General features: G+C 44.5%; 1 pseudogene; it reads right to left on the reverse strand.

The window, feature by feature from the left end:
• The window catches only part of LOC119395944 (glutamate receptor ionotropic, kainate 2-like), a 235,584-nt pseudogene that overhangs the window by 32,583 nt on the left and 178,313 nt on the right, over nt 1–24,688 (reverse strand).

The following is a 24,688-nucleotide window of genomic DNA, read 5'->3' on the forward strand; positions in this document are numbered from 1 at the left end:
AATGAACATGAAGCGATGACGTGCTACCCACAACGGCCTGCCTTTGGTCTGCGGCTTACCGGGGGTAGAAATGGGAAGTAAGCAGCTCTTGGAATGCAACATCAGTGGACCTGCATGGCCATAACCTGGGACTTCAATTAATGACGGTACAGGTCGGACTGCGTAATGGTATGGGGCTGACTCGGCGCCCCCCCCCCCTCATACGAGGCTGCTGGATATACACGCAATATAAAATCAGCTTTTTTTCATTTTCCTGTGCTGCCCTCTGCCGTTTCGGCAGGGTTTTTGTATGGGCCGGGACAACCGGTATTGCCAGAACGAAACCCGGCGAGATCGATCGAGGGCGCGTTTCGCGACTTTTCCGGTAGCGGAAGGGCGCATGCGCAGTCACATCCTGAGAGAGGTGGATTACACCAGCGCGTTCGCAAACACTATAACGTAAGTCACGCATTAAAAAAAAACGAAAGAAAGAAAACTGCTCAAGGTGATGAGGCGCGCTGACGAACGGACATCGCTTCTTGCCCCCTTGTCATCACCCCCTCCACCTCCCAGCGTAGCTTTCAGCGTGCTCTCTGATACCAAAGGAGAGAGAAAGCACAGAAAGCGTGCGACAAATCCCTGTAACTCTGCTCGTACTGGAGGGATTCTACAAATTTTTACGGCAGTCACTTCATGAGGCAACAAACTCCTTTGATGAATTTATTCAATGATTACTTGGAAAAGTGTTGCAGGGTTCCTTTAAAACGTGTATTCGTTTTTGGTCATCAATTATTTTTTATGTCCAGATAATTTAAAGCACCCATATAAATGTGACTCTAGAGGTGGGAGATGTGCCGTGGCTCATACGCCATACTTTTATTCTATTCACGCGCACTTCGTCGTCGGCTTCTCCTATGATCCCTGCCTTCTTACGTCACATAAATATGAAATAGGGAAATGAGAAAATAGCTCAAGTTATCACAATGTATGCGAAGTGCATTTTATGGTCGAATCGAAATGTTCATCAGTTTGATCGGGAATATACCAAGCCTCACAGGACGCACATTAACTCTGGAAATATAAAAAGAGACTTCCCGTACATCGATAGAAATTATCTCGGAAGTGTTAGTGGCGCCGTATCTCCAGAGCGCCCTGCCGATCTTCAGGTCCCGAACAACGTCCACGACTTCTTGTCGCTGTGGATCCACCAGTCGGAATGCGGTGATGTTGGCTTGCAGGTCAGAGAATTCACCCAGGTCAAGAGTGTGCAGGTCCTGCGAGAATATGACAGCGAAATCGTGAACATTAGAACATACCATGTACCAAAAGTCATGCCCAGCGTAACGTGACAGTACTCCGATGAGACCGTTGTTTTATGTGGTGTCACGTGACATCAGGGTGAAGTACACTCACGTCTACAACATATGTACAGTACAACTCTCTGCGTAATTTATTTGACCATAATGCAGCCTTGTTAGTCGGGGCCTATATTCACAGAAACGTCTTACGCCATGAATTTTCGTAAGATAATATATCAGCCAATGACGATGCGGGACATATCATTAGTGAAGCCGGCTGACCAATGGGAAAACGCACTTACGAATTAAAAGTTTTGTGAATTTAGCCCCAGGAGTCGAAAAATTTTCGCATGCACGCAGGGAATACCACAACACAAAACACGCATCGCACTAGAAAACTCACGGGAGCCCTTATGTGTTCACCTAAGACGACTCGAAGGTGAAAGGCATCTTTCTCTTCTCAGTCTATGCGGTGATCCTGCCCCGCCACCCTCCGAAAGCTTTCTGCACCTAACGTGGTATTGCACGGCCTCCAGGATCGGAGGCACCCCACCTGGTTTTGCGCTGCTTCCGTGATCGGTACACATTTGCCCAAGCTACGATGTCATGTGATGACGGCATCATGTGACGTTACGTTACGTGACACCGTAAGGACGTCGTGATGACTTCATAATGACGTCACCAATTATTGGCGACTTGTGACGTCATCAAGACATCATCACGTCATGATTTTTCGCATCACTCGTGTTGTTCCCGACGCCGCAGAACGCCGACGCCGACGGTCAATTTTCGCGTTTGATGAGGCATCTAAAGCTTTCGCCTTAATAATACAAGGAATACATGCAATGCCAGAAAAAAAAGTGAGAAACTTGCATATATTGGATGCCTAACTATAGAGTAGTTATGTTAAACTGGCGCTTTCTGCAATATTTATATTTTCCAGATAGTAGCTAATGAACTCTAATGAACAGTAGCGAGTGAAGAAAAAACTGTTGATCTCTGCGTCATAGGAATCGGGATAACACGAAAGTAAAACGTGTCCTTACAGAAGTAGTTGAATGTTCACTGTACATTGATATAGGAGAGCTTGCTCAATGTATTGTTGTTTGGCAGCTATAGCACCATTTAACGTAGATGCCCCCAAGTTGAGGCTTGGTGGCACATTTCCATCCCGACGACTAACGTCCATGATCAACGATTAGACGCACATTTGTGGTATCTGCAGTAGTTAACGGTGAGATCGTAATCAGAGAAAGCGGTGAGACAGCCAGAAGAGCGTCGACTAAGGTCACCAGTCAACGGCATGTCAAAGAATAAAGTGAACACCATGGCCAGACTACAGAGAAACGCAATGTTCGTCGTGTCTCCCCTCTAGACCGGCCGCAACTTTTCTCGCGGTGAGCGTAAGCGGGGAACGCGGTGTTACAGCCAGGCGAGGCAGGCCAAGGCACTACGTATGTAAATTCTCCCGAGTATGTGGTGGTAGCGCAGTGGATAGCATGCTCGGCATCGGTTGTCGCGGACTGAGAGGTCGTGGGTTCTACTCCCGTTCATGGAAACCTTGAAGTTTTTATTTGCCCTCGGATCATGTACATTTTTTCGACGTTACTTCCGTGACGGAAATGCGTCACTGAAATCTTGGTGTTCGCCGGCATAAAACACTTTCGTGTTAATGATAAGCAGATGCATGCCACCTTATATGCACATGCCAAGGGTTACAGTCGGAACGCTCCCGTCATCTCCTGCAAGCTGGCCTTCGCTACAGTGACACAAACAGTTATGACCGATGGATACATGACAACACATTCCACAAGACACTTCTTCACTTCATACACAACACCGGCCTAACGGCGCAAATTTAATACAAATATACAAAGATTATGCCTTAAGGGCAAACCTACGTCGCAAAAAAAATAACTAACTGATTAATGCAGTGCACGAGGAGAAACATTGCACAGGTTATTCTTTTCAATAGTACAATCCTAATACCATATACACTCGAATACAAGCTACATTGTAGTTAGAACATAACCCAAAGTAGGCGGCGCATACTTCGGAAAAACGGAGAAAAAAGAGGGAATTTTGATTCACGGTGCGCGGCGTGCATTAGCAAAGGCGATGCATATATGTCGCGAAAGTTGAAGTGCGAAACCTGACGCCAGCGTCATCGTGAAACTAACTGTCTACGATTAAAGTTCGACTGGATACGGCGGCGCCAAACAAATAAAACGAAAAATCCTTTGAGACAAGTTTTGTCCAATTGATTAATAAGGTTGTTTCCAAAGTATAGAAACAATTCACTTTGCCAAACTTAAGAATTGCTCTCATAAATAATGCATATGTATATTTTACTATGCACTGCTTCTTAGCGACACCCTATAGACCAGCGATGCCACTAGATAAGGGTAGCAACCACGTGCAAGCCATATAATGCAGTACATGTGGAGAGCAGAATGGCATTGCACGCTTCAGCGCTGCGTCTTCGCCCTATAGGTCCGCGATTTCATTACGTGTTTATTCAACTGAGTCGTGCACTTCTCCAGTCTTTCGCCGAGTGTGCGTGCGGCCTTTCTCGGCAAAAGAAGGTGTGACTGCAGACTGTTCGTTATCGTGCTCATGCCCGCTGCTGCATCCTACGTGCATTGCGTGCTGGCGTGACGATGGCAGCAAAGCGCTCCACAGAAACACGGAGCCGCGTTCGCTTTCCTCAAGCAAGCTCTCGGCGAACTATAGACTCAGCATTAATGGAATGCTAAACGCTTTATTTGCTAACAATATTGGGCAGTTCTGTCGCGTCTGTTAACGTTTGACATTAGTTAATTGGTGTTGCGCACAACTGCGAGTATTTGAATGTTTCTGCGAACAGATTTTGCATGTTTTGGTATGCTGTGGCCATTTATGGGGTTATATCAGTTACTGGAGTGGTAGTTTACTTATATATTGTGTCTCGGATGATGCTACTCATACTCGGAAACAATGCAGTTGCGAGCTTGCACACTGCAACTCACGTAAAGCGTGGCAGTATACACCATGTTCACTACAACGTAGAAACGATAATAATAGAACGCGTGACCAGTGACCAGCGCTTGGCAGCTGGTACTCACCAGTGAAGTGATGATGTAATTGTGGTAGTACGTCATCATGTTGACTTCTCTAGCCTGCAAGAAACGAAACTGGACATTTTTTCACAGCAACAAGAGACAGAAACAACCTCCTGGCCTTGTAGTTATAAACATCACAACAAGGAATGTCTCACCGAGGCCAACTTTACAAAATGCATAAATTGGCGTGTTGGCCATTGATAGAACAGCTCAGGCAGAAAAAAAAAAAAACGACGATGTAGGATACGCTACGAAGCGTTGACGCCGGCATGGAGAGGGCGGTGATAATTGAAGGATTTTATTCCAACGTTAATCCTTCTCACGGATCGTCAATAATCTGCCGAGCACTTCCCTAGCCTTATCAAAGGGACTAGCCGGCCATGAGCGCTGGATTACAACATTATCATAGAATCGAGTGGAAAGGATTGTGACATTATGTGAACGCAAGTACTTTGGCGTTCCGTGTGAACTGCAGCGAGAGTGTGGCCGGGGCGCTTTCTCGGTCGACCTGTTGGGGCTAACACGCGATGCTTTCGATAAAACCTTGTGAAAGTGGTTCCGCGATGCATACACTCCCACGCTTTAAGTGAATCGAACCGGTGAGCGTACATCCTTAGCCTTTATAATGCACCGTGACGACCTGATTGTATATTCTCGCATTACAGCTCGTCTTCTCTCTCTCTGTTTCTTTTTGTGTTTTTACATCGAAATGAAGCAATTGTTGTTTGTCTGGCGAGACTACTTACTATTGTTCAGCGAATGAAACACAGACACCAAAGACAGCCTCGCAATTAGTGTTATCGCAGCAATGGCGATGTCATCATGACTTCTATAGAGTGTCACACGTTAGCGCCGGTAGCTCAACCGGAAGAGCACTACAGGCACGTCTCACGCGTGGTAGCTCATGATGAACCAAATAGCAGCATTCCTCGGTGTAATATAGCGTTTTCTTTCACTTCGTACTATGACACTATTGGTTTCCACCATTCAGGCACGGCTGATTCCACTAGTGACACGGGTGAAAGGCCTATTTGACTCTGGCCACTCACAAAGCTTGAAAACGAGTGCCGTTTGCATGGAGTCACTAAAATATGCAGGCGCTGGCTGCGCGTCAACGATCTGTGTTGTATTGTCATTCCTGTTCTATGTCCGCGCTGTTTTACATTCTAGATGCATGCCCAACGCTTCGATAAAGGCATTTGTCGTCGTTTGGACACTGGCGTGTGTTTCATTTGTCCGGCCGATGGCTACAGAATACGGCATTGCTTGTTTGTGAAATGTTAGCTACAGTTACATGGACGGTAAAGAGAAACAGTTATAAGTAACATGACCGACATGATCACCTTAGTGAGGAGTCAACCTTTTTGGGGGCTTTAAGCATTACATTATATCCACAATGAAGTCTGCATATGAAGTAGTACGCGACGGGAAATAATTGACGATATGCAAGTTTCAACATGGAGATCCTGGAACACAGCGTGGGTCACATTACGACCTTATTCTTTCCGTTTTTTCTAGCACCAATGGTTGTTACAATGCCACAAGTTCAATTGATTCCCTACCTCTGTATGTATATGTATTTCTCAAAACAGCACACAAGCGGATTTTCGTAACATAAGACACAACTACGAAGACAGAAGGAAAGAAGATGGCTTTTAAGGGCTCGTTTTTCTATGTTAGACACAGCATTGATGAGAACCAACAAACAATAATGCCAAGGAAAGTATAGGAGATGGCATTTGTAATAATTGGGATACAAATGTGAAGAAAGCAAAGTGGACGGAAAGATAACTTGCCGAGATAACCGGCGAGTTATCCGAAAAGATAACTCCCTGCCGGCGGCAAGTTATTTTTTCGTCTACTTTACTTTCTTCACATTTATATCCCAATTATTACAAATGCCATCTCCTATACTTTCCTTGGCATTATTGTCTGTTAGTTCTCATTAACTACGAAGACATATACACAGATAGTGTTGCGGAATGGGCGCCTCCATTCCATTCCATTTCCATTCCGGGGAATTAAAACTTGCCGCCATTCCATTCCTTTCAATTCCTTGGAAGGAATAAACTTAGCCCATTCCCACTCCCGAGAATGGCCGGGAAGTTCAATTCCATTCCTGTAATTCCTCAACGTAGGAAAGGCACCTTGACAGTTTTATCGAGTTAAGAATGAACGCCCCATAGAGCTTATGTCATCAGATGCATTAAGAACTGCAACCGAGTTGCATTTCTAAGATTCTAATTATACATGTCCAAGTAATTAAACACAGAGTCGAAAATACTTCCAAGGGCTATGTACACGACATATACCTCTACACCCAACTTGGTTTTGGGAGATGTCTCACAAATATTTGCGATGTGAGTGAAATGTATTACGTTACATATGTGTACCGTCTTTCCCTTATTTGGGAACATCAATGAATAAGGCAGTGATAAAAGTCAGTTTCACCGAAAGGTCGAAGCAATGAAAGCGATAGCAACAAATTGGAATGTTATACGAAGTACGGCTAGAAGCTCCACTCCTTTAGCAGGCGACCAGACGTAGATGAACAAAATATATGGATTACAAACTGCATTAAAATGAATTAAGAACTGAAACGCCATCAAGGCAAAAAAAAATATCACTATGCGTAGGGGGGTGTATGCCGCCGCCGTAGTTCCGCACGAGGGATAGCAACGGCATAGAGGCGCGGTTACGGACAGAATTGTAGTAGGCGCGTTGCTTATAAATGTACCGTGCTCGTAATCTGCCAAGTCATTTTAAAAATACTGCTTTATTGTTAATTTACAGGCTCTGACTTTTTAACATTTGAATTTTGAAAAACCGCGCGTAGACGAAAACGTGCTCTATTTTCGGAAAAAGACGTAATTCTATTCCCATTCCATTCCGCGCAAAAGGTGCTTAATTCCATTCCCATTCCATTCCTCCAAGCGTTGTCCCCATTCCATTCCGGGGTCGCTAAAATGTAGAATGATTCTGAAGTCATTCCAATTCCGGAGTGGCAACTACGAAGGCAAAGGGACATATAACACAGGCGCTTGTTTCTCTGTAGCTGTCTCCTTCTCTTTGTATTTATGTCTTCTCACTACATTACGACGATCACAAAACACCTACTAGCCTAAAAACAAGTTTTTACGGCACACTGCGCAAACTTCTTGGGTGAAATTCCCCAGGCAGAATTATATATTAGTCGGTGTGATCTCGCGCTCCATCTGCGCATGAGCACAGCAGTTGAGCTGGCATAAATATTATAGACAGTCACGATAGTTTGCGTAGACTGCAGTGATAAGCCCAGAAAGGCGGTCCGACTTGGGCAATCATGTGCTCATCTAGATATTAGATTAGCACTGAAAATAAAAAAAATACGAGAGACTGAATTTATTCCCCAGTGCTCGACTATTGATTTGTGATCAAACTTAGGTATTAGCACGCACTGTCCGAGATTTTTTCTTTTACAGCAAAGCTGCAAGTGATTCGGATCACAGGACAACTTCGTGTCCGTCGACGGAACAGTCGAAAGAAAACCATCACATAAATTGAAACGATAGATACATATCCGTATTGGAACTACGCACGCAAGGCTCACGCCAGTGTTCGTTTCAATAATGAACAGCTCCAAATAAGTGCGAGAACCGCCTGATATATGAGGCGCTTTTGAACAATGCGAGGCACGTAGCGCCCAGCTCATGCGTTTCACGGTAAAGATTACCATTGCATTTAGTTGTAGTTGACGGGAAGCGGCAACTGTGGCATGCGAAGCAGGGAGTGACGTCGTTACACTTAACTTGCAAAAGAAGAACCCGCTAAACAAATGATTTCACTCGTGTTGTGATAGTGCTGTGGAAAGGCGGCGCGTAATTAGAATTTACAAAGACTGCGTGAACACACTAATACGCAACATTTAATTGCCTTGCTCTCAACAACTTCATGTAATGCATTGCTAAATCGTTCAAGGCTACGTCACATTTTGCTATCAGATTAGGGTACACCCTAGCTTCGCTGCTGTACAATATTTACGGTGTAAATTCGAGCGATTTTAACGTTTAAGTACTATGCTGGAATACGAGGCGTAAAATTTAGCAACATGAGCTGCACCGAATTTTTTAGCTTAAGTAAATGTATTTAATAAAAGAGAGCTTGGTACCTATGTCTGGCGTCGGGCTACTCCTCTCACATGACATATTGCCATCGTAAAAGTTTTAACAATCACTAAACATAAAAAAAATATTTATGGTCATTCGTATAATCAGCCTCAGCCCTAAAATATATATGTTCACTCAACAGGAGAGTTCGTATTGCATAAGTGGTCCCACAACTGATACCTCCTCGCGTAACACAAAAGTTCACCGAGAAGTTCATACAGCGGACACTGGGCACTTGCGAATTATCTCCTAATTGTCGCACTCTAAATATAAGCTTCACTTTGACAGAAACAACTGCTGCAAAGACGCAATAGCACAAAACACATGCATGGAACCAAGAGAACATGATACACTTTCTACCATGGCTGACACGGGCTCGCTATATACAATGCACTTGTCTTGTTCCATGATGGAAATTGCAGGGAATATATAGGATAAGGACAGACGTATTCGGCGACGCTTCTCACACCACGAAAACCAAGTATGAACTTAATTGCACTGGTAGCAAAGAATAACCACTGGTGAGAAGGCGCCTTACCTCTCGCAAAAGTTCTGGTAGAGACGACGTCTTGATGTCTAAGATGATGTTGTACTGTTTGGTGACGCCGATGTCTTTCATGATCTTTTTGAAGGACAGCTTTGGGTTCACTTGGACCAGTGAAACCGTATGGTTTTGAGAAAATGAGCTATTCAGCACATCCTTGAGCAAAATCAAGCCTGTTTTTTAAAAGTAAACAAATGAACAGCACGAAGTTAAGAATACTGGTTTTGTTTCCTTTTGTTAGTACACAGAAAACACATTGTGGACTTTATTGTATTCAGATTACCTGGCAGCGAGAAACCTTCAGTGTAAGCTAATTGACGAATATAACAATCACATTTTTGCGAGGCAAAAACGAAAAATTATGGGCCATTTGGTACAACGAAAATAGGCTAAGACTTCTAATGATTTTTTTGCTACCATAACCTAAAGGTTATGGCGTGGCACTGCCGATCACGAGGTTTCGAGTTCGATCCGAGGCACAGCGGTCGCCATTATTAGTCCATTCCACAAGATCAAAAAACGAGATATACATTCCTGATAATTTCCTGATCTCTCTGATAGTTTTGCATACTGTGCACATATAGTTGAATAGCGCGAAATCACAATTTGTTTTCAAATAAAACATTTCTTAAACAGAGAAAAAAAATTTTTTTCTCTGTTCGTCTCTCGACAAGCGTCACCGGACGCGACGGCCATTTTACGAAAACCGGGTTTTCCTAAATTCGCGACCATGCCATCAGCGACGCGACCTAAATACTACAAATTTATTTATTAGCAACACAACTAGAAGTAAATAGGCATTAGCACGTATAATTATTTCTTTAATTCTGAGCAATTTGTGTAGTTTAAAAATTCTCTAAAAACGCTGCGTTTTGAGAAATTTATTTGATTTTGGGGTCCCGTTGCTGCTTCTAACATCTTAGCATGTTGTGATTGACAGTATGGGTAGGCCTGCATGATAACAATAAAGCACTGCATTTGTATATCTCTAATAATGTTTCAACTAATGAATTTTCTTGCTTGAAACGTCAAAAAAAAAAAAGATCTTGGTCAAAGCTCTAGGCCAAGATGTTTGATTTTGTTGGCCCAAAAGTGTGTCTTTTAAAGGGACACTAAAGAGCGAAACGATTTTTCTCGTATTAGTAAACTACTCTTTCACGATACCAAGAACACCACACGTGCGGCGAGAAGACGCTTAACAAGCGAGAAAACGCGCAAAAAGAAAATGTGGGTGCCGACGCCACCTTGAAGTTTCCAACCAATCGCCGTGACGTCACATATTTTGACGACGCCTACTTGGACCTACGTAGTTCCTAATCGGTAAAAATGAAGTATATTGTCCTCTGAGGGGGCCATAGACATACCAAGTTGAGAAAATTTCGTTGGGCCAATGGCACCAAAATAAGATAAGTAGACTTTGAAATCCGTGACGTCACGCGTGGAGATTTCGGCGCGAAAGTTAAAAATGAAACTTTGAACTTCATTTTATCCTATATTAATAAACCTGTGATGGCTAGATTAACGACATTAAAGTTCTCAGAGTACAATTTATCAAACTAAACTGATTCATTGTTTCTCTTTAGTGTCCCTTTAAAACCACATGGGATCAAGAGATTTTGAAAAGTGTCGATTACGTGAAGTTTGGTGGCAGCAATTTTGGCCACGGACAAAACACGTTTTGTTGGAGTCGCGTCTCTTCTACATTACCACTGATATACCATGACCGGATGTGCTCCACACGGGTGATGAGTCCCCATTCCTCCAATTTGTTCATTCCGGAAGCCCTCAGTCTCTCAGGCAGGTGCATAGGTAACCTTGAAGGAACACTAAAGGCAAATGTTAGGTCGACGTTGATTGCTGAAATCGCGTTCCAGAAACCTCGTAGTGCTTGTTCGTGCCAAGTAAATGCTTATTCTGAAGGAAAAGCACATTTTAGTGGTCCGCACAGCGTTAGCGCACTTCAAATCGCCCTCCTTGAAAAGGCCTCCTGACGTAGCGTTTGCCTTGACCAACGTTGCCCGCCTTTACTGCTCGGTAGCCGACGCTGCAGTTTCTGCTCTGAAGGGCACATTACGAGCCTTGCCCAAGTTGCGGTTGATCTCGTAATCTTCTGACGAAAGTGCAGAGATCACACACGCAGATTTCTTGGTTGTTTAGCACACACGCAGAGGCACGGAACTCGGCCACTTCGGCGTAGGTGTTTATTTGCGGCACCCATTGGAAAGCAACGTCAGTTTCCTTGCTGCAGCTGCTGGTTCTCAAGCGGCGCACACAATTCAGGCACCCGGCAACATAACAGGGACGCGGCATTTTGTCTTTCCGTTAGAGTGACTTTCATGAAAGTGCGAAGCACATGCAACAGTACGCGACAGCGAAACTACCACTGAGACGCGACCGCACGAGCGGAGAGCAGCCCGGCGAAAACGGAGCTCTTAAACCACCCGCGCCGGTCTCTTTAGTAACGCCAATTTGTTTTTCCATGAATGAAACAGAAACTCACAAGCAGCATTTTATTACGTCTTGTAATGTATGGAATGTTATTTGTTTAGTATAAGTAGTATGAGTGCTAGTGATTAATTAATTGTACTCGGTACTCTTGGCGTCACCGGGCTCATTCCAAAATGTCCCCTGGTGGCTCATATCGTGTACCTAAATTTCTCGATTAGTAGAGCACTGCTGTTGATAATACCAACATTTTAGGCCTTCTCAAACATTTACCTTTCACTCTGACATAAATTAATTGTTATTTGCCTTTAGTGTCCATTTAATGTTGTTTTTCCCCAAATCTTTTTGCTTTCCGAATCGGCATGAAGAGAGTGCTGCTTGCAACTACTGCGGCAGCGAAGAAACGATAGACCACGTTCTTTCTCACTGTCCTCGCTACAGCGCGCACAGACTGCCCCTAGCTGCTCGCTGGCCCGCCTTGACGACAAACCTCCCATCGAACAGTCAGTGCTAGAAAGCCGACCGGAACAGTCGTCCCCCCGGAAATCAATTAAGGCTTACTGCACTTTTTGCGTGGCAGTGGCCTGTTGAATAGGCTACAGTACTCCCGCCCTGCGCCTTCCTTTTGTTTGTTTTTTCGCGCGCCTGCTTTTATCTCCGCTTTCCTTTCCATATTTCCTTCCCTGTCGCCCTCCCCGTAGTGTAGGGTAGCAAACCGGATCCTAAAAGTCTGGTTGACCTCCCAGCCTTTCTCTCATTTTATTTTCCCTATCTTACTCTTTCTTCTAATTGCGCGATCACTTTAAGTGCTGACTGTGTTGCACCGCCGTTTGTATGCGTATTGCACAACCGTGCGTTGCTCCGATTAGCGCAAAGCACGCTACTCAATCTACACGAAAGCGACCCGCTCTCCGGATGCGAAAAACTGAACGGATACGCGAGGAAAAATGTATCGTTGTAATCTGCGCAATCTACGTCCCAGCATTCTGTGCTGCGGAGTGGCAAAGCCAGACAAAGAATGCGTGGCGGTGGTTCACAGATCGCATTGTGGTATTCGCCGTTCACTGACATCGCCGTTTGCTATTTGTTACTTTTCTAACAGTGCATGGTCGACTGAGCTACACTAGTTCACGCGAGGACTCATTGTTTTTATATTTCCGAAAAAATATGTACAGACGGATTAAAATGTGCACGCTGCCCGTCTACGACGACCGAAGCAATGAAACGGTCGTTTTCTTTACTCAATAGTTTCCGCTCACGGAAATTATGTTATTATTATTGAGCGAAGCCCGGCGAAGAAAGAAAGCGCGTTGTAAAATGTCCTTGTCACAAGAGATGCCCTTGACCCAAAAGAAATCACACTCTCGAATTGGAATGTTTGTGAAATATTTAATTTTGTTCTAATAAATATGGTGCAGCACGTTTCTCTATATTATCATTCTGCAGCCTTCTGGGAACAACCGGAATGAACTTGAACAAGATTGAGATGGGAGTTTTTCGTTATATATTTTTAAAGTTGACCTACACTTTCTTTTTTGCTAATTCGAGCAAGAAAAGTCTTTACTTCAAAAACGACTACAGAAATACAAATGCAGAGGTTTGTTATTCACATAAAGGCCTATCCATACTGCCAATCTGAGCAAGCTACGGCGTTCACAGAAGCAGCAACGGCGTCCCGAAATCGAGTTTCAAAAACGAAGCGTTTTTAGAGAATTTTTAAAAATAGTCAAATTGCCCATAATTCGAGAAAATCATACACGCTCATTCCCATTTACGGTGATTATTCGATTAACTCGCGTCCGATGCCGCAGGACGCCGACGCCGATGGTCACTTTTCGGGTTTGGTGAGGTATCCAAAGATTTTGCCTTTAAAAAGTGAGCGTTTGCTTTGAATTTAGGTATAACGTTATATTTACGCGTACATATAAGGTATACATATATTTTATGCGTAATATTATGAATATAATATACTGATGCATATAACAATTTCTGTTAATAACGGCGCATTCATTATATAAACGGGCGTTCTTTCTCACACAAATGTCATTCAAGCAGACGTAGAGCAATGAGTTCCTTGTTTGTAGCATAAAAACGTTCAGTGGTCTACGTATGTACCCAAGAATTGACGGATCGCTCAATGGTGGCTCAGTTGCGAATACGATTTACGGCTCTGAATAAGGTCAACGCGTTGTATTTTCAGCATCAAGGGCGACCACTATAGACGCGAAATAAAGAACGCCCATTTACTGAGATATATGGGACCAACTAAAGAACTCCGAGCTGTCACAGGTAATTCGTATTGATCCATTGCACAGCCTCTCACAGCTAAAATTTTGCTGCGGTGTGCCAAAGCCCAAGAGTCAGTAAAGTTTGGGAAGAAAAACTCACTTTGCTGCTCCTCGTAAAGTACTGTGAATGTCTTCCATTTCTTGTTGAGTATGAGATCCAAGAAGGCCTTTCCGAAAAGGTCTGGATCCGGAAACAAGTTGAGCGTGTACGGATTGCGGTTGGACGTGGGGTGCCATGTAGTCTGGAGGTGCGGCACATTCAAGTTTGTGCAAGCGGACATGGCGAATGACGTCACTGCCGGAGAAGTGGGACCGACGATTGAAGACACCCTCTGCTTGAAAGACGTGCAAACTGGAAGAAACGTTGTAGAAACTGTTCTCAGAAATATTGGGACATAAAGCCAATAGAGATCAAAAGTATATATCAGCGGTCCAACAAGAAACAAAAGACGGGGTGGCTGATTTCTGCCTGCAAAAGCTCAATACACTACCCCCTGACGCGAACTGACTAATGCAACTCTGAAAGTAACGCTCACATTATAATTGACTCAATCACACTGAAAAATGCGCATATGTATCAATCAGACTTTTACGTCTATGAAAATTTACGAGGTCGGTCTTTTTTTTTTAAATGTCCGGTTAGCCACCGAATAAATGCCACAGTGAGAATCGGATGAAGCAATGCGCACATATATTGCGCAATTTTTCTACTTTGCCTGCCTACTGCATCAGGCCACAGCTGTCAGTTCTGAGCGCGCAGCGGGCACGTACACTTATGCCTCGGACAATAGTCTGCCACCTAATGTGAAGTGTGTCCCGTAACTTGATTTCTACGTGCTGAGGAGCCAGTGCAACTGAAATTCATCGACGAATGAGTAATGTGAACGGCACAACTTAGTGTACGCAAATCAGAATTGTGTACGCAAATGTGTACGCAACTCTATGGATGCGAAGAGGGATGTTGTCATCATGCATTGTCCTTCTTCACGACAAGTGCGCGGCCGCACAGTGCAGCTGCAACAAAGAAGCTCCTCCAGTGTTTTCGGTGGAACGTGTTTGATCACCCACCATGCAGACCGGACTTGGCTCCCTCTGATTACCATATTTTTGCTCACATGAAATGCTGGCTAGGAGGACAGGAGTTTGGCTCAGACTGCGAGCTGCAGGCCGGCGTAGGGAACTGGTTGAAAGCGCAGGCGGCTGCCTTCTACGAGGAGCGTGCAGGAAAGTGGCGCAATACTACGACAAATGTTTCAATCGAAACGGTGACTATGCAGAGATGTACTGTCGGCAGCAAAAGTTTGCGGGATCTGCAGCGCGTGGTGGAGCGAAGGAAAACTGCATTGCTGTGTCACCTACCGTGACATGGCAGGCGTCGAGGCTATCGGTCGTTGCCTCCGCGACTAGATCCGGCAACGGCAAGTTGTCTGAACGCGCCGTCGCTAATCGCCGAGGCCGATAGCCTCAACACCCGCCGCGTGACGGTAGCTGACGCAGCAATGCTGTTTTCCGTAATGTCTCTGGATATCTTTGGGAAAGTGCCGTGTTTCTTTTAACCGAGCCGCCACGCCGAGCACCCTCCTCTCCCGCCTTCCGCCTCCCCGCTTCACGGGCCCCCAATCCCCCGTGAGTGTATCGGTTGAGGCGTCCTCACTTGAGAGACAGTTAACGTGCACTCCACACCCAATTTTCATTTTCATTTCCTTCTTCCTTTTAAAGGGGCCCTGCAACACTTTTCGAACATGCTCAAAAAGCGCTGCCGATCGGTAGTCGAGGCTCCCGAGAACACGCGAGCCAAATATTACAGCGATGCGCACGGCCTGGAATTTACAATAAATTCTCAAAGTCAGCTGAAAATCGCTCCCTCTTCTCTCGACAAATGATGTATTAGTCCGCAAAATATGACGTGATTGTCGGCAGTTCCACCATTGGCTGATGTTATAATCACGATAACACCCTCATTATTACTTTCGTTGTTAATTTTGAGTTCAATAAGTAGATAATATGTATGTTTATATTCTGTTATCGCGTTAAAAACACCGAACAAACATTAATATTAGCACTTCCGGTCTCACCGACAGCTCGTCTGCTCGTAGTTGCGTGGTTCCGTTTTCTTCGCCATGCGCAGTGCCGAAAACGTGAATATTTCTGTGCTTTTGACCATCGCCGGTTGCCGTTGAGAGTGGCAGCCGTTCGAGCGTTGCCTCGTCAGCTGAGAACTGCATCGTCGGCACGTTCTCACGACCGACCGAGGCACGGGCGCAGCGTGTCTCCGATAACAATGCTGGCGTCCGGTAATGGCGGCGCTACGAGGCGGTGTATCGGAGTATGAGCCGAAACCGATCTCAGCTGTCATTCGTTCCAAACGAGCGCGCAGGTTTGCTTCCATGGTTGGCAGAGCGATGAAAACACTAAGGCGTTCGAGGTGCACACCCAACATTACCAAACCGACGCGCAGTTTTCAAGCACGCGCGATATCGGCTCCGCTCGACGAGAACGACGCAAGCCGACCGGAAGTGGCGGCACAGACCACGTGGTTGCGCCCAGACGTCAGAGAGAAAAAAATGAAGAAAAAAACTCCGCCGGCGCTTTTGGGCGGGGCCTCGCTCCTCTGCGCTGCCTCCCTCGAATCGCTGCCTAGCTTTCCGCGCGCTCGCGGCGTTGAGTTGAGGGAGAAAGCTGCGGAACGTGATCTCTATAATTTGGTAACACCACTTAGACTTGACGGATTCGAAAAAATTTTGCGGCATATGACTCGTGAAGAGTCATACGTCAATAATGAGACTATTCCAATATAACTAAGAAAGGTGTTGCAGGGCCCCTTTAAGAATCGCCCCCCCCCCCCTCCCCCCGTCGCCCGTGAAGCATTCTTGATAGGAAAGTGGCGCGAGCCGTGTTATATGGCCGGCGCCCGCACGGTGGCTCTTTGGAAGAGGACATAGAGAAGGTTTGGACACTTGGGTGAGGAGGGTTGGACATTTTGGAAAGGATATGGTGGAGAGTGTAGCTACTTTCTATATAATAAGGGACTTTAGTTTTCCGTCACTCCGCCACGCGCTGCAGATCCCGCAAACATTTGAGGCCGACAGTACGTGGTATGTGTTCCTAAATGTTCCAAATGAACCTGTTTTAATTTTCACTCTGGTTTTTATTTCGCGACCTATCAGACATCAGAAAACAAAAAAAAGCCCTGGTACTTATTGCTGCAGCATGCCGCTCATCTTGCAATAATCATAACCATTATTTTCAGCCTACTATCTAGGTCCACTGCAAGACGAAGACCTCTCCTAATGACCTCCTGTGTACCCTAACCTATGCGAGTGGATCCCATTTTATCCCTGCGAACTTCTTAATTTCATCAGCCTATCTAACTCTCTGCCTTTCTCGACTGCGTTTCCCATGCCTTTGTAACCATTCTGTTGCTCTTATTGTCAACCTGGTGTCGTTTCTACACATTACGTGGCCAGCCCATGTCCTTTTCTTTCGCTTGATGTAAACTAAGCGAAAGAAAAGGACATGGGCTGGCCACGTAATGCGTAGAAACGACACCAGGTTGACAATAAGAGCAACAGAATGGTTACAAAGGGATGGGAAACGCAGTCGAGAAAGGCAGAGAGTTAGATAGGCTGATGAAATTAAGAAGTTCGCAGGGATAAAATGGGATCCACTCGCGTAGGTTAGCCCATGTCCTTTTCTTTCGCTTGATGTAAACTAGTCCTAACTTCCTTTCCTCTGTCTCTTCCCTCCTCCCGAAAGGGCAGGCAGGCGTTGTGCTTCTCTTGGTGGCAGTTGCCAGCTTGCTCACTCCCTCTTTTCTCTGTGTCCTTGTGCTTGCATGTATACAATTAAAATAAATAAATAATGTAAACTAGAATATCGGCTACCACTGTTCCCTTAATGTTTCTCATTTCCGTTCAATTTGCGTTCCATTGCACGCTGCGTGATCCTACACGTTTTGTCTATTTGCTTTGTTATACTCTACGTTTGTTATTTATCTATTTGCTTTGTTATACTCTATGTTAGAACTGGCAGCACGCAGTGATTGTACACTTTTTGCTGTAATTACTGTGGCAGATTTCCTGCCATTATCTGGGAGCGCCTGCCGAATGTGCTCCAGCCCATTCTTATTAAAGACGATAGTCTTTCTTGGGGAACTTAATCGCAGAAATTTTGGTCTGTCTTTCTGTCTTTCTGTTTGTCGGCACGTCACTCGATTCAGCCACCTGGCCAAAGTTGAACCACTTGCCCAAGGGCCAGCCATCTTGAACGGCTGACTAGGTTCATACTTGTGTACATTGTTGATCAAAAAGCAAACATTACGCATATCTTAGGCGCAACATCAATAGGTAAGTATTAGGTGGTGTGTTCCGTAGGTTACTGAGATATCCTCTGTTAACCTTGAATTCTGCTTTTTCCCAGTCTAGCTGTTTAAATACTTCTAATCAAGCAGTGAATAACATTGCGGCTATTGTATCTCCTTGTCTGACTCCCTTTATTTATCGTAATTTTATCACTTTTCTTGTAAGTAAGGTAGGCTGTGAAATTTTTGTAGATATGGGCTAAGATATTGACAAACGTTTTAGGTGCTCCTTGTCGACTTAATGCTTTTAAGATTACTGGTATCTCTACTGAGTCTTCCTTCCGCAATGGGGTGATGAAAAGACAATAAATTTTTAGGCGCAAAGTAGCCATGTGAACTAATATGCTAATATTTATTCGTTGACGAAGACAGAAAAAAAGAAGGGAGCTTCGAACATTCTTTTTTGCAGCAGATCATTTGTATATATTGAGTTTGCAGTCACCTTCGTGGCATCTTATGCGGAAGGCGTTGAAGCTGTACAGACATAGTGACCATCATTTTACGATGACCATAATTGACAAGACTGACCACTGCCTAGCTCATACCATAGCGAAGGCGCACCTCGCAGCAGGACTTATTATTCCTGACAGCGGTTTAATCCCAGAACCAAAGCGCAGGTGGACTTGGTGTTTAACTTGAAAACGACTGAAGTCTTTCTGCATGTGTAACAAGATGTCGTAAAAATAGCCATGTAGGCGCAACCTGACCGAAGAAAAAATTTCTTTGATGCAGCTGGGTTCTTGTTATCTGGTAGTACTTTCGTAATATCTTTCACATGGACGTGAAAAAAAAAGATCAGCTACGCACTACTTGCCCAAAGACTGAGGAAGCGCCGTAGCTGGTGGCGCTACCCTTCCTCCTTTCCCTCCTCCTCACCCTCCCTTCCCTTTCACACCCCTTGCTATACTCTACTATGCATGGCTATGCTTACTCTCTCTTTTTTGTCTATCTTTTTTTTGTGCATGTTTCTTTGCATCTCCTTCTCTCTCTGTCTATTTACATCTCTATCTTTTTATTTCTTTTTCCCTTTCATTTTTCTCTAGCTCTTTCTCTCTCTCTCTCTCCTTGTACTCGGTGTCTCGCCTTCTATCTTTCTCTGTGTCTTTCTCCTTTTTTCTCTCTATTTCTCTCTTTCTATCTCTTTCTTTCTATGTACTCGTTCTCTAGCCTTCTATCTTCACGCCGGACAACTCGGCGCACATGTTCTGGGAGCGAATCAGAAGATGAAGAAGAGGACCAAGGGAGCGCGTGTCCGGTTCATGATGATGATAGTTTTGGGATCCAGCAGAGACATTACATCCGGCTTAAACAGCTCAGCTGTTCAAAAAAAAAAAAAAGGAGGAACAAGCCTCCGTTTCACCTCTTCTCAGTCGCCACGTGCCGTCATAAACGAGCCTGTAATATCTTAATTAGAAAATGTTCGAAACGCCATGAGAAAATAGACACTACAGGAGGGGAACGTACGTACGTCTCTCGCTTGAGCTCTCGTTTCAGTTTCGAGTGTCGTTTACCCATTAGATAACGATAAGGAACTCGTATAATTCGTTATCTGCCTTTTTTTTAAATCTCATACAGCTTTCCTGCTATGTGCGTTTCGTCAAACGTGTTCGTAGGCATATCTCACTGGGCAGGCACAGTATTTCGGTAGGCGTGTATACGTCAGTTTTTAAACAAGAGAGTGCTTTATTCATAATCACATCCAGCGCCAGCAGCTCACCGCTAATGAAAATAGCATACTTTTCTAAGCAGCTGTCCACTGGCAGAGGTAACATTGCTCTCGGTTACACGAGCAATGTCATGTGTTACCATGGGGATCAGCAGCGCTACGTGGGATACAAACGCATCATGTGAGGGCATTTAATCAGAGCGAGTGTCCAAGTAATCAGAGTGGGCGAGCACCCCCTTAATTATACCTCTTCTCTTCTTTCTGCACTTGCATTTTATCGAACTCCTCATTATACACCTACATTAAACAGCGATTAAAAGTGCAGTTGCTTCACAGAGCGACCATGCGAAGACGCGAAATCTATTTGAGCTAGATTACATTGGGGATGAAAAAAAAAGAAAATGTGTGTGACGCACAAAGCACTTTTTGCATACTAGAGCAAAACTTTTTGTGGCAGTGCATAAGTTACTCGCCTAAATTGGCAATTTTGCATAGCAAGTGTATTTTTCTTTTCCGAGAAGTATGTCGGGAACTCTCATTAGTGAATGGAGAACTCAAAGTGCAGCCCGCCGTCCCGCCCACAGCCAACGGGATTTTTGTGAGGCTCTGCAGCTCGTTTACTTTCTGAAACAATATACTCGGAGATTCGCAATTCTTTATGCAAGGGAAAAACATTTCGTGCTTTCTTTAGACGAATCATTAAAAATTTTTATGGGGAGGACAGATAATGTCTGACCTATAGGTGGGACATGTACGAATAGATAGATTCATTGTTGAATAATTGCGATGGTTGGATTGCTTTCAAAGTCATATTTTGATGTAAAAATGACCGCAATAATCTTCTACAGTTAATATTATAATAGAGAATTGCGTAGCACAGAGATATATAGATTAAAGTCAAGCGCTCCGCGTTGACTCAGCGGCTATTGAGGACAGTGTTGTAGCTCGAATTCCCATTCGCAGGGACCCTTAGTACAACAGGGACGAAATGTAAAATGCAATGACTCCTTTTTTTTTTTTAAGTCGTACGTTAGCTAACTGCAGGCGGATAAAACCAGTCAGGGGACATCCATACAGGCGTTTTCTGTAGCCCACATTGACGTCCCGAGAAGTTAAATTACGTACAAAATATTTGGAGTAAGGTTATAAGACACCAAGTAACTGAGCATTTTCCTTGGTATGGCATGTGTAGTAGTTCCGGTGGCTTTCAATATTACTGTGAAAAACTTCCTGTATCCTACGTGATTCATTACGATGTGACTGGTTATCTCATGTGAACTTTGTGCATATATGTGGTGAGTTGTTTTTTTTTTTACATTGAAATTGCTCAGATTGCAATGCCATGTGCGTCTTCTTCCGTCCGTCCTGTCATTTTTCGCGACGTTCTTTCAAGCATGTTTAGCCCACCAGCACAGCTATCCGCACTTTTGTAGAAGTAATTCGGTCAAGGTAATAACCAGCGCCATGTTTGTGTCCTCTCGTCTCCGTCCTGTTCCAGCGCTGTTTCTTCGTTCAAAAAAAGGTAGTAATAAAACCGCCAACCGAAGAACATTAAAAGAGAAAAGCAGAAGTACTAAAGGTACCTTCATGAAACCGTAAAATTTTGGAACCGAAGCATAAAATTATCGCAGAAGCTCTTACGAACAGTTTTACTGAAATTTGAGCGAATATAATCTCGTAGGCTTACGTTTAGGCTGTGACTGCAAATTTGAGACAGGGGACAGAAAACATTTAGATGTGCAGTTATATGCTTATTGAAAAACGACAAAGCACGTTTACACATCAAAGGCAGACCAAACATGACGAGCGGACGAAAGTGTTGGAAAGAAACCACAATATCGTAACTAACTATTAAGATGATAGCAACACAACCATTCGGGATTCACTTAAAAAAAAGGGGGGGGGGGACTACAAAGAATAGAACTTGCCGTTGGGCTAGTTGGTGACTCGTCATATTGAAGAAACTTGGCGCAACTTTGCATTCCCTCATTCACGCACATATTCACACATGCGTATACGCAAGAACACACCCCACAAATAGCGCTGTAGTTGTATAGTACTTCACTCTTCGTGTAGAAGATCTCTGTCCTGTTAAAATAACAAGATGGGTGCCTTGCGACGAGAAACAACATCATGCAAAAGGGTGGACATCCAGGGTTAACCGCTGAGAGCGAGTTTACAAATCTAGATTTATAGCAGCGTTGTCATTGCAATCATGCACTGATAAATGTAAATGAGCGCTACAACCATCTCAGTATGTGTCGTGTCTAGCAATAACATATGTGCAAGAGTTATAAAGGTCATTGCGTCGGCACCTGCGCTTCTAAGCGTCTCGCAATGCATATAGTATTCAGGTTTCACATGATTAGTATTCATATTTGCAAGGGATAGTCTGGCAAAGCAAGCGAATATATAGAGGCCCAGAACGCGCAGAACAAGGAGTATGATGCTTTGATTATATCCGTTCTGAAGTAGTCGCGTACCTGATGGTACAAGCATCCTCATGTCGGTATTTATTTTGTACCTTTTTTTGTCAATTCGTTAATATGCGCCCCCTCTCCCACTTTCATCAAAACATGTCGTTTGTGTGTGGGCACACGTGAGTATTTCCATCCTGTACTGCCTTAAACCGCTACGACAATCTAAGCTAGTGACGCAATGAGTCAATCTGTGTGCGAACGTGGCTATAGGACTACTTCACTGTCGGATGTCCTTAAAAAAAAAGAGATTGTTGAGGGAAAGACACTCGACTATTGCTGTCAAGGTGAGATAAACGGAATCATATGGCAGCAAAGTGATTATTTTCGGTCCTTAATTGCGAAGGCTTATGGGGCGCCGCGATATGGGATTACGGCGTGACCTAACTTTACGTGATTTAACCTTACAGCGACATATAATTAATTATGGGGACATAAGCGTACGTTACCGAGCCTTAGGCCGTTTCTTCGATAAAAATTAAAGTAACCACCCACTATTGCCAAACGTGCGGCTGGGGCGATGCTTACTAGCTTTGGAAGCGGAGAAGCTGTCCTTCGGCTTCACCTCGTGTATGACGGGCATGAGCTCCGTCTTGGGCAACAGAGTGATGTCCTTGTTGATCTTGTCCAGGGCATGGCGGAAGCTCAACTGCGCCTGGTGGTTGTCGCTCTCGAATATGCCACCTGCAGATGGTAATTGAGCGAGAGTTGAATACTGGAGTGTACAAATATTGAGCAATATGACGGATCGCGATAGCAATGGCGAAGGTGTTTCAAGTAAGCTATATTTGTTACTTAAGACTCTTGGTGATGTTGACAGTTGAAAGGAAGGGTAAGATAAGGCGAAACATCAACACAAAGCAGGCTGGACTGTGAAACTGCTTCACAGAGAGCACAAGAGCATCAATGTTACACGCAGTGGACCACCACATTTGGTGTCACTGATACCCCGAGCTCCAACAACGCATCCGCGTGTTCAATGAGCCCTCACCAGCTCGGTACTGCTTGCCCAAAGCATTTTTAAAACGCAGCTGTAAATGAAACGCCTGCTTAATTTTTCGGCGTCCGTCCATGTCCATCCACATCCATCCACGGTCAGAAAAAACATCGCCTTCTCTACGTGTGCGATGACGTCACATATTGACGTCATCGTGACGTCACAGATTACCTAAGTTGGTGACGGAATCATGATGTCAGCTCATGAAGTCATCAGCTGACATCGTGGATAGGTCAAGAGAGAGAGAGAGAAGGAATGTAGGAAAGGCAGGGAGGTTAACTAGACAATGCGTCCAGTTTGCTACCCTACACATTGGGAGGGGAATAGAGGAGTAAAAGAGAGAGAGAGAAGGATAAAAGCTAGGCTTATACCTAAGCAGTGCAACACTAAGTGAGGTGCAGAAAGTTTCACTGGAGGCACACTTTTCTTACGTGTTTCTCTACGTCAGTCGATTCCAGGCGTTGCATTGGCGCGGCCGTACGTGGCAAGTATGGGTCGATCGCGCATTGGGAGAACACCCGAGGAGCAGCGCGCTTATGAAGAACGCCAACGAGAGAAGAGACGGGAGGACGCCCTTCAGCTCCGCTGAGCTCCTACGCTCACGCAGTAGAATTACGGCTCCAACTTTTTTTATTCACAATTGAGCACGTGTCATCTACAACATGTTCGTGCCACCACGACGACGAGGATGTGCGCCACCTGTTGCTCGGCTGTCCCAGAAACATCACAAATGTACAGGAACACCAGCAGGAGGCACCGGACGTCACTGAATTAAGATCGAACTTTCTCACTTGCCAAAGCCACCGAAAGTCCGATATAAAATGATGAAAACAAGCAAGAATTCTGGGTGCGATTGATTCCGTCAGGAAATTCGGGAAGCTTCGCTTGAATTTCGTAAAGTGACCTTCGAACACTACAAAGACTGTAACTGATGGAAGCAAAGCAGTTTTCATGCTGTGTCACACACAGCTTTGCGCCAGTGCTCAATGTCTTGCATGCGTAATGATTCAAACCGTAATTAAACTTTGCAGCGGGATGTCTCGGAGCCCAGACGTGCTGCTAGAATTCTGCCAAAGGAAACTGTGTAGAAACGCGACTGCCTCTAACTTCTTCTGTATAAACATCACTAATAGTTCATTATTCAACCTTAGTTAATTGGGTGGCAGACCGCGATATTTATTGCCTCACTTTGTGTCTCCCTGGATGCGTAACTTATCAGCAAAGGTTTTTTTCACGTACCTCCAAGTGCTGAACTTTAAGAAAGCCATAAAGCTTAATTTTGAACACCCTGTATGACATTTCCCAGCTCTATCAGTTAACGAAGAGACGAAATGCAAATATATATATTTTGAGACCACTTTGTTTCCGTTTCACAGAGGGTAATTCCA

Source organism: Rhipicephalus sanguineus, chromosome 6, assembly GCF_013339695.2.
Source record: "Rhipicephalus sanguineus isolate Rsan-2018 chromosome 6, BIME_Rsan_1.4, whole genome shotgun sequence".
Lineage (NCBI taxonomy): Eukaryota > Metazoa > Arthropoda > Arachnida > Ixodida > Ixodidae > Rhipicephalus > Rhipicephalus sanguineus.